We start from the raw sequence: 19,575 nt of genomic DNA, 5'->3' as shown, positions 1-19,575 counted from the left end.
TGTTTTAATTGACATCAGAAGATGAAAACAATAAACCCTGAGAACATAGAAAAAAGTTAAATAAAGATATGAGCAGAACTTAGTACAACAGAAAACGTATAAAATTCAGGTGATTTAGTAAGTCCAAAGAATCTTCTTTGAAAAGATTTAAAAGACACACTTTGATTAAAGAAAACAAAAACATAAGTAAAGAATATACAGAAAGAGTCAGGACAATGTTAGAGCAGAGAATATATGAAATGCCAGTAAATTTGAACATTTCTGTCAAGTGGACCATTTCCTAGCTCCTAAAGTTTACCAAAACTGACACAAGAGGAAATCATTTAAGGTCATCATGTCTGCCCTTGGCATTCTCGGAACGCCCTGGCCTCAGAATGCAGCCTCTGTAGTCCATGGTAACCTGCGGAGAGGGGGCGGGGCTGAGGGAGGTTGGAACACTGCCCTCACTGAGGGAGTGGGTGTGGCCATCTCTGCTGTGACTGAACAAAGGGCAGGGGAGCAGGGGGCGCAGGGCAGGGCCCTCAGAGCCCGGCAGGCCCAGTGGAGTGTCACAAGCATTTAGGCCCAGGCCCAAGGGCGCCTTCTTTGTCTGCACAGCTGCCCAAACTCTCACCTTTCCACTCAGGCCGCCCCCTTACTTGAAGTGTGTGTGGAACCTGTCCGCGCAGTACACCTCGCTGCACAGCTAAGCATAGGTCTGGGCATCGTAGCTTCCTGCCAGGTGACCGAGGCTCACAGGCAGATGGGTCCCTGGGACACACGCGGAGAGGCTCCTGCCCGGGCCACAGGCCGCCCACTGCCCCTGCCCCAGATCGGGGGCTGCAAAGCAGCCCTGTCTGAGTCCCCTGCCTCTAGACGGAGTATTGGACCAACACTTGTAGAAAACGGGGACCTTGAGGGCCACTCATTGGAGGGACACAAATAAATCTTTGCCGTCTTTCTTCTGAAACTTACGAGCGTTCACACCTAAGCCTCTTACAAGGTCAGCTGTTTAGCTAAACATGAGCTCATGATCTAAATTTACACAATAATAAAGAAAGCAGCTACAAGGGGAGACAATCAGCCAAAACAATCAATACCAGAATTAGATTCCCAAGGCCATCCATCAGATGTACGAATAATCGGGTGCAAGGCAGAAAATATACATAAAACTGGAACTGAAACAAGGCACGAGGATGTTTTCAAAGACTGGTAGGATCTCTAAAACATTTTTAAAGGACATGTCATTGATAAAGCTAAATACACAAAGGTTGTGTAATACAACAGATTAATCATTGAGAAGAGTGAAATTATGCTGTTTTGAAAACTATGGCAGGTCAGATTTTCTGCCTAATTATATAAGAAGATTTCTATAAAAAATAAACATTATTTCAAAGCCTTATTGGCTGTGAAATAAGTTAAGGGTATTTCAAATGGCTTGTCTGCAAAGAAAGGTGAGATGTAGTGGATCACAGAAAGTCGAGGGGAAAATAGGTCAATATATACATTGCTATATGGTGAACTAAGCCTTAGGCCGGCAACAATGGAGAGGACCTGACCCTTAGAAACGTACAACTAAGCTGGAATCTTCAAAAGTTCAAATCTTTATAAGTAAAAAGATTTATTAAAATGAATAACCAAGTGTTTTAATTGACATCAGAAGATGAAAACAATAAACCCTGAGAACATAGAAAAAAGTTAAATAAAGATAGGAGCAGAACTTAATACAACAGAAAACGTATAAAATTCAGGTGATTTAGTAAGTCCAAAGAATCTTCTTTGAAAAGATTTAAAAGACACACTTTGATTAAGGAAAACAAAAACATAAGTAAAGAATATACAGAAAGAGTCAGGACAATGTTAGAGCAGAGAATATATGAAATGCCAGTAAATTTGAACATTTCTGTCAAGTGGACCATTTCCTAGCTCCTAAAGTTTACCAAAACTGACACAAGAGGAAATCATTTAAGGTCATTATGTCTGCCCTTGGCATTCTCGGAACGCCCTGGCCTCAGAATGCAGCCTCTGTAGTCCATGGTAACCTGCGGAGAGGGGGCGGGGCTGAGGGAGGTTGGAACACTGCCCTCACTGAGGGAGTGGGTGTGGCCATCTCTGCTGTGACTGAACAAAGGGCAGGGGAGCAGGGGGCGCAGGGCAGGGCCCTCAGAGCCCGGCAGGCCCAGTGGAGTGTCACAAGCATTTAGGCCCAGGCCAAAGGGCGCTTTCTTTGTCTGCACAGCTGCCCAAACTCTCACCTTTCCACTCAGGCCGCCCTCTTACTTGAAGTGTGTGTGGAACCTGTCCGCGCAGTACACCTCGCTGCACAGCTAAGCATAGGTCTGGGCATCGTAGCTTCCTGCCAGGTGACCGAGGCTCACAGGCAGATGGGTCCCTGGGACACACGCGGAGAGGCTCCTGCCCGGGCCACAGGCCGCCCACTGCCCCTGCCCCAGATCGGGGGCCGCAAAGCAGCCCTGTCTGAGTCCCCTGCCTCTAGACGGAGTATTGGACCAACACTTGTAGAAAACGGGGACCTTGAGGGCCACTCATTGGAGGGACACAAATAAATCTTTGCCGTCTTTCTTCTGAAACTTACGAGCGTTCACACCTAAGCCTCTTACAAGGTCAGCTGTTTAGCTAAACATGAGCTCATGATCTAAATTTACACAATAATAAAGAAAGCAGCTACAAGGGGAGACAATCAGCCAAAACAATCAATACCAGAATTAGATTCCCAAGGCCATCCATCAGATGTAGGTATAATCGGGTGCAAGGCAGAAAATATACATAAAACTGGAACTGAAACAAGGCACGAGGATGTTTTCAAAGACTGGTAGGATCTCTAAAACATTTTTAAAGGACATGTCATTGATAAAGCTAAATACACAAAGGTTGTGTAATACAACAGATTAATCATTGAGAAGAGTGAAATTATGCTGTTTTGAAAACTATGGCAGGTCAGATTTTCTGCCTAATTATATAAGAAGATTTCTCTAAAAAATACACATTATTTCAAAGACATATTGGCTGTGAAATAAGTTAAGTGTGTTTCAAATGGCTTGTCTGCAAAGAAAGGTGAGATGTAGGGGATCACAGAAAGTCGAGGGGAAAATAGGTCAATATATACATTGCTATATGGTGAACTAAGCCTTAGGCCGGCAACAATGGAGAGGACCTGACCCTTAGAAACGTACAAGTAAGCTGGAATCTTCAAAAGTTCAAATATTTATAAGTAAAAAGATTTATTAAAATGAAGAACCAAGTGTTTTAATTGACATCAGAAGATGAAAACAATAAACCCTGAGAACATAGAAAAAAGTTAAATAAAGATATGAGCAGAACTTAGTACAACAGAAAACGTATAAAATTCAGGTGATTTAGTAAGTCCAAAGAATCTTCTTTGAAAAGATTTAAAAGACACACTTTGATTAAAGAAAACAAAAACATAAGTAAAGAATATACAGAAAGAGTCAGGACAATGTTAGAGCAGAGAATATATGAAATGCCAGTAAATTTGAACATTTCTGTCAAGTGGACCATTTCCTAGCTCCTAAAGTTTACCAAAACTGACACAAGAGGAAATCATTTAAGGTCATCATGTCTGCCCTTGGCATTCTCGGAACGCCCTGGCCTCAGAATGCAGCCTCTGTAGTCCATGGTAACCTGCGGAGAGGGGGCGGGGCTGAGGGAGGTTGGAACACTGCCCTCACTGAGGGAGTGGGTGTGGCCATCTCTGCTGTGACTGAACAAAGGGCAGGGGAGCAGGGGGCGCAGGGCAGGGCCCTCAGAGCCCGGCAGGCCCAGTGGAGTGTCACAAGCATTTAGGCCCAGGCCCAAGGGCGCCTTCTTTGTCTGCACAGCTGCCCAAACTCTCACCTTTCCACTCAGGCCGCCCCCTTACTTGAAGTGTGTGTGGAACCTGTCCGCGCAGTACACCTCGCTGCACAGCTAAGCATAGGTCTGGGCATCGTAGCTTCCTGCCAGGTGACCGAGGCTCACAGGCAGATGGGTCCCTGGGACACACGCGGAGAGGCTCCTGCCCGGGCCACAGGCCGCCCACTGCCCCTGCCCCAGATCGGGGGCTGCAAAGCAGCCCTGTCTGAGTCCCCTGCCTCTAGACGGAGTATTGGACCAACACTTGTAGAAAACGGGGACCTTGAGGGCCACTCATTGGAGGGACACAAATAAATCTTTGCCGTCTTTCTTCTGAAACTTACGAGCGTTCACACCTAAGCCTCTTACAAGGTCAGCTGTTTAGCTAAACATGAGCTCATGATCTAAATTTACACAATAATAAAGAAAGCAGCTACAAGGGGAGACAATCAGCCAAAACAATCAATACCAGAATTAGATTCCCAAGGCCATCCATCAGATGTACGAATAATCGGGTGCAAGGCAGAAAATATACATAAAACTGGAACTGAAACAAGGCACGAGGATGTTTTCAAAGACTGGTAGGATCTCTAAAACATTTTTAAAGGACATGTCATTGATAAAGCTAAATACACAAAGGTTGTGTAATACAACAGATTAATCATTGAGAAGAGTGAAATTATGCTGTTTTGAAAACTATGGCAGGTCAGATTTTCTCCCTAATTATATAAGAAGATTTCTCTAAAAAATACACATTATTTCAAAGACATATTGGCTGTGAAATAAGTTAAGTGTGTTTCAAATGGCTTGTCTGCAAAGAAAGGTGAGATGTAGGGGATCACAGAAAGTCGAGGGGAAAATAGGTCAATATATACATTGCTATATGGTGAACTAAGCCTTAGGCCGGCAACAGTGGAGAGGACCTGACCCTTAGAAACGTACAAGTAAGCTGGAATCTTCAAAAGTTCAAATCTTTATAAGTAAAAAGATTTATTAAAATGAAGAACCAAGTGTTTTAATTGACATCAGAAGATGAAAACAATAAACCCTGAGAACATAGAAAAAATTTAAATAAAGATATGAGCAGAACTTAATACAACAGAAAACGTATAAAATTCAGGTGATTTAGTAAGTCCAAAGAATCTTCTTTGAAAAGATTTAAAAGACACACTTTGATTAAGGAAAACAAAAACATAAGTAAAGAATATACAGAAAGAGTCAGGACAATGTTAGAGCAGAGAATATATGAAATGCCAGTAAATTTGAACATTTCTGTCAAGTGGACCATTTCCTAGCTCCTAAAGTTTACCAAAACTGACACAAGAGGAAATCATTTAAGGTCATCATGTCTGCCCTTGGCATTCTCGGAACGCCCTGGCCTCAGAATGCAGCCTCTGTAGTCCATGGTAACCTGCGGAGAGGGGGCGGGGCTGAGGGAGGTTGGAACACTGCCCTCACTGAGGGAGTGGGTGTGGCCATCTCTGCTGTGACTGAACAAAGGGCAGGGGAGCAGGGGGCACAGGGCAGGGCCCTCAGAGCCCGGCAGGCCCAGTGGAGTGTCACAAGCATTTAGGCCCAGGCCAAAGGGCGCTTTCTTTGTCTGCACAGCTGCCCAAACTCTCACCTTTCCACTCAGGCCGCCCTCTTACTTGAAGTGTGTGTGGAACCTGTCCACGCAGTACACCTCGCTGCACAGCTAAGCATAGGTCTGGGCATCGTAGCTTCCTGCCAGGTGACCGAGGCTCACAGGCAGATGGGTCCCTGGGACACACGCGGAGTGGCTCCTGCCCGGGCCAAAGGCCGCCAACCGCCATTGCCCCAGATCGGGGGCCTCAAAGCAGCCCTGTCTGAGTCCCCTGCCTCTAGAGGGAGTATTGGACCAACACTTGTAGAAAACGGGGTCCTTGAGGGCCACTCATTGGAGGGAAACAAATAAATCTTTGCCGTCTTTCTTCTGAAACTTACGAGCGTTCACACCTAAGCCTCTTACAAGGTCAGCTGTTTAGCTAAACATGAGCTCATGATCTAAATTTACACAATAATGAAGAAAGCAGCTACAAGGGGAGACAATCAGCCAAAACAATCAATACCAGAATTAGATTCCCAAGGCCATCCATCAGATGTAGGAATAATCGGGTGCAAGGCAGAAAATATACATAAACTGGAACTGAAACAAGGCACGAGGATGTTTTCAAAGACTGGTAGGATCTCTAAAACATTTTTAAAGGACATGTCATTGATAAAGCTAAATACACAAAGGTTGTGTAATACAACAGATTAATCATTGAGAAGAGTGAAATTATGCTGTTTTGAAAACTATGGCAGGTCAGATTTTCTGCCTAATTATATAAGAAGATTTCTATAAAAAATAAACATTATTTCAAAGCCTTATTGGCTGTGAAATAAGTTAAGGGTATTTCAAATGGCTTGTCTGCAAAGAAAGGTGAGATGTAGTGGATCACAGAAAGTCGAGGGGAAAATAGGTCAATATATACATTGCTATATGGTGAACTAAGCCTTAGGCCGGCAACAATGGAGAGGACCTGACCCTTAGAAACGTACAACTAAGCTGGAATCTTCAAAAGTTCAAATCTTTATAAGTAAAAAGATTTATTAAAATGAATAACCAAGTGTTTTAATTGACATCAGAAGATGAAAACAATAAACCCTGAGAACATAGAAAAAAGTTAAATAAAGATAGGAGCAGAACTTAATACAACAGAAAACGTATAAAATTCAGGTGATTTAGTAAGTCCAAAGAATCTTCTTTGAAAAGATTTAAAAGACACACTTTGATTAAGGAAAACAAAAACATAAGTAAAGAATATACAGAAAGAGTCAGGACAATGTTAGAGCAGAGAATATATGAAATGCCAGTAAATTTGAACATTTCTGTCAAGTGGACCATTTCCTAGCTCCTAAAGTTTACAAAAACTGACACAAGAGGAAATCATTTACGGTCATCATGTCTGCCCTTGGCATTCTCGGAACGCCCTGGCCTCAGAATGCAGCCTCTGTAGTCCATGGTAACCTGCGGAGAGGGGGCGGGGCTGAGGGAGGTTGGAACACTGCCCTCACTGAGGGAGTGGGTGTGGCCATCTCTGCTGTGACTGAACAAAGGGCAGGGGAGCAGGGGGCGCAGGGCAGGGCCCTCAGAGCCCGGCAGGCCCAGTGGAGTGTCACAAGCATTTAGGCCCAGGCCAAAGGGCGCTTTCTTTGTCTGCACAGCTGCCCAAACTCTCACCTTTCCACTCAGGCCGCCCTCTTACTTGAAGTGTGTGTGGAACCTGTCCGCGCAGTACACCTCGCTGCACAGCTAAGCATAGGTCTGGGCATCGTAGCTTCCTGCCAGGTGACCGAGGCTCACAAGCAGATGGGTCCCTGGGACACACGCGGAGAGGCTCCTGCCCGGGCCATACGCCGCCCACTGCCCCTGCCCCAGATCGGGGGCCTCAAAGCAGCCCTGTCGGAGTCCCCTGCCTCTAGAGGGAGTATTGGAACAACAATTGTAGAAAACGGGGTCCTTGAGGGCCACTCATTGGAGGGACACAAATAAATCTTTGCCGACTTTCTGCTGAAACTTACGAGCGTTCACAACTAAGCCTCTTACAAGGTCAGCTGTTTGCTAAACATGAGCTCATGATCTAAATTTACACAATAATGAAGAAAGCAGCTATAAGGGGAGACAATCAGCCAAAACAATCAATACCAGAATTAGATTCCCAAGGCCATCCATCAGATGTAGGAATAATCGGGTGCAAGGCAGAAAATATACATAAAACTGGAACTGAAACAAGGCACGAGGATGTTTTCAAAGACTGGTAGGATCTCTAAGACATTTTTAAAGATCATGTCATTGATAAAGCTAAATACACAAAGGTTGTGTAATACAACAGATTAATCATTGAGAAGAGTGAAATTATGCTGTTTTGAAAACTATGGCAGGTCAGATTTTCTGCCTAATTATATAAGAAGATTTCTCTAAAAAATAAACATTATTTCAAAACCTTATTGGCTGTGAAATAAGTTAAGGGTATTTCAAATGGCTTGTCTGCAAAGAAAGGTGAGATGTAGTGGATCACAGAAAGTCGAGGGGAAAATAGGTCAATATATACATTGCTATATGTTGAACTAAGCCTTAGGCCGGCAACAGTGGAGAGGACCTGACCCTTTGAAACGTACAAGTAAGCTGGAATCTTCAAAAGTTCAAATTTTTATAAGTAAAAAGATTTATTAAAATGAATAACCAAGTGTTTTAATTGACATCAGAAGATGAAAACAATAAACCCTGAGAACATAGAAAAAAGTTAAATAAAGATATGAGCAGAACTTAATACAACAGAAAACGTATAAAATTCAGGTGATTTAGTAAGTCCAAAGAATCTTCTTTGAAAAGATTTAAAAGACACACTTTGATTAAGGAAAACAAAAACATAAGTAAAGAATATACAGAAAGAGTCAGGACAATGTTAGAGCAGAGAATATATGAAATGCCAGTAAATTTGAACATTTCTGTCAAGTGGACCATTTCCTAGCTCCTAAAGTTTACCAAAAGTGACACAAGAGGAAATCATTTAAGGTCATCATGTCTGCCCTTGGCATTCTCGGAACGCCCTGGCCTCAGAATGCAGCCTCTGTAGTCCATGGTAACCTGCGGAGAGGGGGCGGGGCTAAGGGAGGTTGGAACACTGCCCTCACTGAGGGAGTGGGTGTGGCCATCTCTGCTGTGACTGAACAAAGGGCAGGGGAGCAGGGGGCCCAGGGCAGGGCCCTCAGAGCCCGGCAGGCCCAGTGGAGTGTCACAAGCATTTAGGCCCAGGCCAAAGGGCGCTTTCTTTGTCTGCACAGCTGCCCAAACTCTCACCTTTCCACTCAGGCCGCCCTCTTACTTGAAGTGTGTGTGGAACCTGTCCGCGCAGTACACCTCGCTGCACAGCTAAGCATAGGTCTGGGCATCGTAGCTTCCTGCCCGGTGACCGAGGCTCACAGGCAGATGGGTCCCTGGGACACACGCGGAGTGGCTCCTGCCCGGGCCACAGGCCGCCAACCGCCATTGCCCCAGATCGGGGGCCTCAAAGCAGCCCTGTCTGAGTCCCCTGCCTCTAGAGGGAGTATTGGACCAACACTTGTAGAAAATGGGGTCCTTGAGGGCCACTCATTGGAGGGAAACAAATAAATCTTTGCCGTCTTTCTTCTGAAACTTACGAGCGTTCACACCTAAGCCTCTTACAAGGTCAGCTGTTTAGCTAAACATGAGCTCATGATCTAAATTTATACAATAATGAAGAAAGCAGCTACAAGGGGAGACAATCAGCCAAAACAATCAATACCAGAATTAGATTCCCAAGGCCATCCATCAGATGTAGGAATAATCGGGTGCAAGGCAGAAAATATACATAAACTGGAACTGAAACAAGGCACGAGGATGTTTTCAAAGACTGGTAGGATCTCTAAAACATTTTTAAAGGACATGTCATTGATAAAGCTAAATACACAAAGGTTGTGTAATACAACAGATTAATCATTGAGAAGAGTGAAATTATGCTGTTTTGAAAACTATGGCAGGTCAGATTTTCTGCCTAATTATATAAGAAGATTTCTATAAAAAATAAACATTATTTCAAAGCCTTATTGGCTGTGAAATAAGTTAAGGGTATTTCAAATGGCTTGTCTGCAAAGAAAGGTGAGATGTAGTGGATCACAGAAAGTCGAGGGGAAAATAGGTCAATATATACATTGCTATATGGTGAACTAAGCCTTAGGCCGGCAACAATGGAGAGGACCTGACCCTTAGAAACGTACAACTAAGCTGGAATCTTCAAAAGTTCAAATCTTTATAAGTAAAAAGATTTATTAAAATGAATAACCAAGTGTTTTAATTGACATCAGAAGATGAAAACAATAAACCCTGAGAACATAGAAAAAAGTTAAATAAAGATAGGAGCAGAACTTAATACAACAGAAAACGTATAAAATTCAGGTGATTTAGTAAGTCCAAAGAATCTTCTTTGAAAAGATTTAAAAGACACACTTTGATTAAGGAAAACAAAAACATAAGTAAAGAATATACAGAAAGAGTCAGGACAATGTTAGAGCAGAGAATATATGAAATGCCAGTAAATTTGAACATTTCTGTCAAGTGGACCATTTCCTAGCTCCTAAAGTTTACAAAAACTGACACAAGAGGAAATCATTTACGGTCATCATGTCTGCCCTTGGCATTCTCGGAACGCCCTGGCCTCAGAATGCAGCCTCTGTAGTCCATGGTAACCTGCGGAGAGGGGGCGGGGCTGAGGGAGGTTGGAACACTGCCCTCACTGAGGGAGTGGGTGTGGCCATCTCTGCTGTGACTGAACAAAGGGCAGGGGAGCAGGGGGCGCAGGGCAGGGCCCTCAGAGCCCGGCAGGCCCAGTGGAGTGTCACAAGCATTTAGGCCCAGGCCAAAGGGCGCTTTCTTTGTCTGCACAGCTGCCCAAACTCTCACCTTTCCACTCAGGCCGCCCTCTTACTTGAAGTGTGTGTGGAACCTGTCCGCGCAGTACACCTCGCTGCACAGCTAAGCATAGGTCTGGGCATCGTAGCTTCCTGCCAGGTGACCGAGGCTCACAAGCAGATGGGTCCCTGGGACACACGCGGAGAGGCTCCTGCCCGGGCCATACGCCGCCCACTGCCCCTGCCCCAGATCGGGGGCCTCAAAGCAGCCCTGTCGGAGTCCCCTGCCTCTAGAGGGAGTATTGGAACAACAATTGTAGAAAACGGGGTCCTTGAGGGCCACTCATTGGAGGGACACAAATAAATCTTTGCCGACTTTCTGCTGAAACTTACGAGCGTTCACAACTAAGCCTCTTACAAGGTCAGCTGTTTGCTAAACATGAGCTCATGATCTAAATTTACACAATAATGAAGAAAGCAGCTATAAGGGGAGACAATCAGCCAAAACAATCAATACCAGAATTAGATTCCCAAGGCCATCCATCAGATGTAGGAATAATCGGGTGCAAGGCAGAAAATATACATAAAACTGGAACTGAAACAAGGCACGAGGATGTTTTCAAAGACTGGTAGGATCTCTAAGACATTTTTAAAGATCATGTCATTGATAAAGCTAAATACACAAAGGTTGTGTAATACAACAGATTAATCATTGAGAAGAGTGAAATTATGCTGTTTTGAAAACTATGGCAGGTCAGATTTTCTGCCTAATTATATAAGAAGATTTCTCTAAAAAATAAACATTATTTCAAAACCTTATTGGCTGTGAAATAAGTTAAGGGTATTTCAAATGGCTTGTCTGCAAAGAAAGGTGAGATGTAGTGGATCACAGAAAGTCGAGGGGAAAATAGGTCAATATATACATTGCTATATGTTGAACTAAGCCTTAGGCCGGCAACAGTGGAGAGGACCTGACCCTTTGAAACGTACAAGTAAGCTGGAATCTTCAAAAGTTCAAATTTTTATAAGTAAAAAGATTTATTAAAATGAATAACCAAGTGTTTTAATTGACATCAGAAGATGAAAACAATAAACCCTGAGAACATAGAAAAAAGTTAAATAAAGATATGAGCAGAACTTAATACAACAGAAAACGTATAAAATTCAGGTGATTTAGTAAGTCCAAAGAATCTTCTTTGAAAAGATTTAAAAGACACACTTTGATTAAGGAAAACAAAAACATAAGTAAAGAATATACAGAAAGAGTCAGGACAATGTTAGAGCAGAGAATATATGAAATGCCAGTAAATTTGAACATTTCTGTCAAGTGGACCATTTCCTAGCTCCTAAAGTTTACCAAAAGTGACACAAGAGGAAATCATTTAAGGTCATCATGTCTGCCCTTGGCATTCTCGGAACGCCCTGGCCTCAGAATGCAGCCTCTGTAGTCCATGGTAACCTGCGGAGAGGGGGCGGGGCTAAGGGAGGTTGGAACACTGCCCTCACTGAGGGAGTGGGTGTGGCCATCTCTGCTGTGACTGAACAAAGGGCAGGGGAGCAGGGGGCCCAGGGCAGGGCCCTCAGAGCCCGGCAGGCCCAGTGGAGTGTCACAAGCATTTAGGCCCAGGCCAAAGGGCGCTTTCTTTGTCTGCACAGCTGCCCAAACTCTCACCTTTCCACTCAGGCCGCCCTCTTACTTGAAGTGTGTGTGGAACCTGTCCGCGCAGTACACCTCGCTGCACAGCTAAGCATAGGTCTGGGCATCGTAGCTTCCTGCCCGGTGACCGAGGCTCACAGGCAGATGGGTCCCTGGGACACACGCGGAGTGGCTCCTGCCCGGGCCACAGGCCGCCAACCGCCATTGCCCCAGATCGGGGGCCTCAAAGCAGCCCTGTCTGAGTCCCCTGCCTCTAGAGGGAGTATTGGACCAACACTTGTAGAAAATGGGGTCCTTGAGGGCCACTCATTGGAGGGAAACAAATAAATCTTTGCCGTCTTTCTTCTGAAACTTACGAGCGTTCACACCTAAGCCTCTTACAAGGTCAGCTGTTTAGCTAAACATGAGCTCATGATCTAAATTTACACAATAATGAAGAAAGCAGCTACAAGGGGAGACAATCAGCCAAAACAATCAATACCAGAATTAGATTCCCAAGGCCATCCATCAGATGTAGGAATAATCGGGTGCAAGGCAGAAAATATACATAAACTGGAACTGAAACAAGGCACGAGGATGTTTTCAAAGACTGGTAGGATCTCTAAAACATTTTTAAAGGACATGTCATTGATAAAGCTAAATACACCAAGGTTGTGTAATACAACAGATTAATCATTGAGAAGAGTGAAGTTAAGCTGTTTTGAAAACTATGGCAGGTCAGATTTTCTGCCTAATTATATAAGAAGATTTCCCTAAAAAATACACATTATTTCAAAGCCTTATTGGCTGTGAAATAAGTTAAGGGTGTTTCAAATAGCTTGTCTGCAAAGAAAGGTGAGATGTAGGGGATCACGGAAAGTCGAGGGGAAAATAGGTCAATATATACATTGCTATATGGTGAACTAAGCCTTAGGCCGGCAACAATGGAGAGGACCTGACCCTTAGAAACGTACAAGTAAGCTGGAATCTTCAAAAGTTCAAATCTTTATAAGTAAAAAGATTTATTAAAATGAAGAACCAAGTGTTTTAATTGACATCAGAAGATGAAAACAATAAACCCTGAGAACATAGAAAAAAGTTAAATAAAGATAGGAGCAGAACTTAATACAACAGAAAACGTATAAAATTCAGGTGATTTAGTAAGTCCAAAGAATCTTCTTTGAAAAGATTGAAAAGGCACACTTTGATTAAGGAAAACAAAAACATAAGTAAAGAATATACAGAAAGAGTCAGGACAATGTTAGAGCAGAGAATATATGAAATGCCAGTAAATTTGAACATTTCTGTCAAGTGGACCATTTCCTAGCTCCTAAAGTTTACCAAAAGTGACACAAGAGGAAATCATTTAAGGTCATCATGTCTGCCCTTGGCATTCTCGGAACGCCCTGGCCTCAGAATGCAGCCTCTGTAGTCCATGGTAACCTGCGGAGAGGGGGCGGGGCTGAGGGAGGTTGGAACACTGCCCTCACTGAGGGAGTGGGTGTGGCCATCTCTGCTGTGACTGAACAAAGGGCAGGGGAGCAGGGGGCCCAGGGCAGGGCCCTCAGAGCCCGGCAGGCCCATTGGAGTGTCACAAGCATTTAGGCCCAGGCCAAAGGGCGCTTTCTTTGTCTGCACAGCTGCCCAAACTCTCACCTTTCCACTCAGGCCGCCCTCTTACTTGAAGTGTGTGTGGAACCTGTCCGCGCAGTACACCTCGCTGCACAGCTAAGCATAGGTCTGGGTATCGTAGCTTCCTGCCAGGTGACCGAGGCTCACAGGCAGATGGGTCCCTGGGACACACGCGGAGAGGCTCCTGCCCGGGCCACACGCCGCCCACTGCCCCTGCCCCAGATCGGGGGCCGCAATGCAGCCCTGTCTGAGTCCCCTGCCTCTAGAGGGAGTATTGGACCAACACTTGTAGAATACGGGGTCCTTGAGGGCCACTCATTGGAGGGACACAAATAAATCTTTGCCGACTTTCTGCTGAAACTTACGAGCGTTCACACCTAAGCCTCTTATAAGGTCAGCTGTTTAGCTAAACATGAGCTCATGATCTAAATTTACACAATAATGAAGAAAGCGGCTATAAGGGGAGACAATCAGCCAAAACAATCAATACCAGAATTAGATTCCCAAGGCTATCCATCAGATGTAGGAATAATCGGGTGCAAGGCAGAAAATATACATAAAACTGGAACTGAAACAAGGCACGAGGATGTTTTCAAAGACTGGTAGGATCTCTAATACATTTTTAAAGATCATGTCATTGATAAAGCTAAATACACAAAGGTTGTGTAATACAACAGATTAATCATTGAGAAGAGTGAAATTATGCTGTTTTGAAAACTATGGCAGGTCAGATTTTTTGCCTAATTATATAAGAACATTTCTCTAAAAAATAAACATTATTTCAAAGCCTTATTGGCTGTGAAATAAGTTAAGGGTATTTCAAATGGCTTGTCTGCAAAGAAAGGTGAGATGTAGTGGATCACAGAAAGTCGAGGGGAAAATAGGTCAATATATACATTGCTATATGGTGAACTAAGCCTTAGGCCGGCAACAGTGGAGAGGACCTGACCCTTTGAAACGTACAAGTAAGCTGGAATCTTCAAAAGTTCAAATCTTTATAGGTAAAAAGATTTATTAAAATGAATAACCAAGTGTTTTAATTGACATCAGAAGATGAAAACAATAAACCCTGAGAACATAGAAAAAAGTTAAATAAAGATATGAGCAGAACTTAATACAACAGAAAACGTATAAAATTCAGGTGATTTAGTAAGTCCAAAGAATCTTCTTTGAAAAGATTTAAAAGACACACTTTGATTAAGGAAAACAAAAACATAAGTAAAGAATATACAGAAAGAGTCAGGACAATGTTAGAGCAGAGAATATATGAAATGCCAGTAAATTTGAACATTTCTGTCAAGTGGACCATTTCCTAGCTCCTAAAGTTTACCAAAACTGACACAAGAGGAAATCATTTAAGGTCATCATGTCTGCCCTTGGCATTCTCGGAACGCCCTGGCCTCAGAATGCAGCCTCTGTAGTCCATGGTAACCTGCGGAGAGGGGGCGGGGCTGAGGGAGGTTGGAACACTGCCCTCACTGAGGGAGTGGGTGTGGCCATCTCTGCTGTGACTGAACAAAGGGCAGGGGAGCAGGGGGCGCAGGGCAGGACCCTCAGAGCCCGGCAGGCCCAGTGGAGTGTCACAAGCATTTAGGCCCAGGCCAAAGGGCGCTTTCTTTGTCTGCACAGCTGCCCAAACTCTCACCTTTCCACTCAGGCCGCCCTCTTACTTGAAGTGTGTGTGGAACCTGTCCGCGCAGTACACCTCGCTGCACAGCTAAGCATAGGTCTGGGCATCGTAGCTTCCTGCCAGGTGACCGAGGCTCACAGGCAGATGGGTCCCTGGGACACACGCGGAGAGGCTCCTGCCCGGGCCACAGGCTGCCCACTGCCCCTGCCCCAGATCGGGGGCGGCAAAGCAGCCCTGTCTGAGTCCCCTGCCTCTAGAGGGAGTATTGGACCAACACTTGTAGAAAATGGGGTCCTTGAGGGCCACTCATTGGAGGGACACAAATAAATCTTTGCCGACTTTCTGCTGAAACTTACGAGCGTTCACACCTAAAAATCTTACAAGGTCAGCTGTTTAGCTAAACATGAGCTCATGATCTAAATTTACACAATAATGAAGAAAGCAGCTATAAGGGGAGACAATCAGCCAAAACAATCAATACCAATACCAGAATTAGATTCCCAAGGCCATCCATCAGATGTAGGAAAAATCGGATGCAAGGAGGAAAATATACATAAAACTGGAACTGAAACAAGCCACGAGGATGTTTTCAAAGACTGGTAGGATCTCTAAAACATTTTTAAAGATCATGTCATTGATAAAGCTAAATACACAAAGGTTGTGTAATACAACAGATTAATCATTGAGAAGAGTGAAATTATGCTGTTTTGAAAACTATGGCAGGTCAGATTTTCTGCCTAATTATATAAGAAGATTTCTCTAAAAAATAAACATTATTTCAAAGCCTTATTGGCTGTGAAATAATTTAAGGGTGTTTCAAATGGCTTGTCTGCAAAGAAAGGTGAGATGTAGGGGATCACAGAAAGTCGAGGGGAAAATAGGTCAATATATACATTGCTATATGGTGAACTAAGCCTTAGGCCGGCAACAGTGGAGAGGACCTGACCCTTAGAAACGTACAAGTAAGCTGGAATCTTCAAAAGTTCAAATTTTTATAAGTAAAAAGATTTATTAAAATGAATAACCAAGTGTTTTAATTGACATCAGAAGATGAAAACAATAAACCCTGAGAACATAGAAAAAATTTAAATAAAGATATGAGCAGAACTTAATACAACAGAAAACGTATAAAATTCAGGTGATTTAGTAAGTCCAAAGAATCTTCTTTGAAAAGATTTAAAAGACACACATTGATTAAGGAAAACAAAAACATAAGTAAAGAATATACAGAAAGAGTCAGGACAATGTTAGAGCAGAGAATATATTAAATGCCAGTAAATTTGAACATTTCTGTCAAGTGGACCATTTCCTAGCTCCTAAAGTTTACCAAAAGTGACACAAGAGGAAATCATTTAAGGTCATCATGTCTGCCCTTGGCATTCTCGGAACGCCCTGGCCTCAGAATGCAGCCTCTGTAGTCCATGGTAACCTGCGGAGAGGGGGCGGGGCTGAGGGAGGTTGGAACACTGCCCTCACTGAGGGAGTGGGTGTGGCCATCTCTGCTGTGACTGAACAAAGGGCAGGGGAGCAGGGGGCCGAGGGCAGGGCCCTCAGAGCCCGGCAGGCCCAGTGGAGTGTCACAAGCATTTAGGCCCAGGCCAAAGGGCGCTTTCTTTGTCTGCACAGCTGCCCAAACTCTCACCTTTCCACTCAGGCCGCCCTCTTACTTGAAGTGTGTGTGGAAACTGTCCGCGCAGTACACCTCGCTGCACAGCTAAGCATAGGTCTGGGCATCGTAGCTTCCTGCCAGGTGACCGAGGCTCACAGGCAGATGGGTCCCTGGGACACACGCGGAGTGGCTCCTGCCCGGGCCACAGGCCGCCAACCGCCATTGCACCAGATCGGGGGCCTCAAAGCAGCCCTGTCTAAGTCCCCTGCCTCTAGAGGGAGTATTGGACCAACACTTGTAGAAAACGGGGTCCTTGAGGGCCACTCATTGGAGGGAAACAAATAAATCTTTGCCGTCTTTCTTCTGAAACTTACGAGCGTTCACACCTAAGCCTCTTACAAGGTCAGCTGTTTAGCTAAACATGAGCTCATGATCTAAATTTACACAATAATGAAGAAAGCAGCTACAAGGGGAGACAATCAGCCAAAACAATCAATACCAGAATTAGATTCCCAAGGCCATCCATCAGATGTAGGAATAATCGGGTGCAAGGCAGAAAATATACATAAAACTGGAACTGAAACAAGGCACGAGGATGTTTTCAAAGACTGGTAGGATCTCTAAAACATTTTTAAAGGACATGTCATTGATAAAGCTAAATACACAAAGGTTGTGTAATACAACAGATTAATCATTGAGAAGAGTGAAATTATGCTGTTTTGAAAACTATGGCAGGTCAGATTTTCTGCCTAATTATATAAGAAGATTTCTCTAAAAAATACACATTATTTCAAAGCCTTATTGGCTGTGAAATAAGTTAAGGGTATTTCAAATGGCTTGTCTGCAAAGAAAGGTGAGATGTAGTGGATCACAGAAAGTCGAGGGGAAAATAGGTCAATATATTCATTGCTATATGGTGAACTAAGCCTTAGGCCGGCAACAGTGGAGAGAACCTGACCCTTAGAAACGTACAAGTAAGCTGGAATCTTCAAAAGTTCAAATCTTTATAAGTAAAAAGATTTAGTAAAATGAATAACCAAGTGTTCTAATTGACATCAGAAGATGAAAACAATAAACCCTGAGAACATAGAACAAAGATAAATAAAGATATGAGCAGAACTTAATACAACAGAAAACGTATAAAATTCAGGTGATTTAGTAAGTCCAAAGAATCTTCTTTGAAAAGATTTAAAAGACACACTTTGATTAAGGAAAACAAAAACATAAGTAAAGAATATACAGAAAGAGTCAGGACAATGTTAGAGCAGAGAATATATGAAATGCCAGTAAATTTGAACATTTCTGGAAAGTGGACCATTTCCTAGCTCCTAAAGTTTACCAAAACTGACACAAGAGGAAATCATTTAAGGTCATCATGTCTGCCCTTGGCATTCTCGGAATGCCCTGGCCTCAGAATGCAGCCTCTGTAGTCCATGGTCACCTGCGGAGTGGGGGCGGGGCTGAGGGAGGTTGGAACACTGCCCTCACTGAGGGAGTGGGTGTGGCCATCTCTGCTGTGACTGAACAAAGGGCAGGGGAGCAGGGGGCCCAGGGCAGGGCCCTCAGAGCCCGGCAGGCCCAGTGGAGTGTCACAAGCATTTAGGCCCAGGCCAAAGGGCGCTTTCTTTGTCTGCACAGCTGCCCAAACTCTCACCTTTCCACTCAGGCCGCCCTCTTACTTGAAGTGTGTGTGGAACCTGTCCGCGCAGTACACCTCGCTGCACAGCTAAGCATAGGTCTGGGCTTCGTATCTTCCTGCCAGGTGACCGAGGCTCACAGGCAGATGGGTCCCTGGGACACACGCGGAGAGGCTCCTGCCCGGGCCACAGGCCGCCCACTGCCCCTGCCCCAGATCGGGGGCCTCAAAGCAGCCCTGTCGGAGTCCCCTGCCTCTAGAGGGAGTATTTGACAAACACTTGTAGAAAACGGGTTCCTTGAGGGCCACTCATTGGAGGGACACAAATAAATCTTTGCCGTCTTTCTTCTGAAACTTACGAGCGTTCACACCTTAACCTCTTACAAGGTCAGCTGTTTAGCTAAACATGAGCTCATGATCTAAATTTACACAATAATGAAGAAAGCAGCTACAAGGGGAGACAATCAGCCAAAACAATCAATACCAGAATTAGATTCCCAAGGCCATCCATCAGATGTAGGAATAATCGGGTGCAAGGCAGAAAATATACATAAAACTGGAACTGAAACAAGGCACGAGGATGTTTTCAAAGACTGGTAGGATCTCTAAATCATTTTTAAAGGACATGTCATTGATAAAGCTAAATACACAAAGGTTGTGTAATACAACAGATTAATCATTGAGAAGAGTGAAATTATGCTGTTTTGAAAACTATGGCAGGTCAGATTTTCTGCCTAATTATATAAGAAGATTTCTCTAAAAAATAAACATTATTTCAAAGCCTTATTGGCTGTGAAATAAGTTAAGGGTATTTCAAATGGCTTGTCTGCAAAGAAAGGTGAGATGTAGTGGATCACAGAAAGTCGAGGGGAAAATAGGTCAATATATAAATTGCTATATGGTGAACTAAGCCTTAGGCCGGCAACAGTGGAGAGGACCTGACCCTTTGAAACGTACAAGTAAGCTGGAATCTTCAAAAGTTCAAATCTTTATAAGTAAAAAGATTTATTAAAATGAATAACCAAGTGTTTTAATTGACATCAGGAGATGAAAACAATAAACCCTGAGAACATAGAAAAAAGTTAAATAAAGATAGGAGCAGAACTTAATACAACAGAAAACGTATAAAATTGAGGTGATTTAGTAAG

This window comes from Mesoplodon mirus, assembly GCF_964341445.2.
Source record: "Mesoplodon mirus genome assembly, chromosome: 1".
In the NCBI taxonomy this organism is placed as follows: Eukaryota; Metazoa; Chordata; class Mammalia; order Artiodactyla; family Ziphiidae; genus Mesoplodon; species Mesoplodon mirus.
This window is presented reverse-complemented; position numbering follows the sequence as displayed.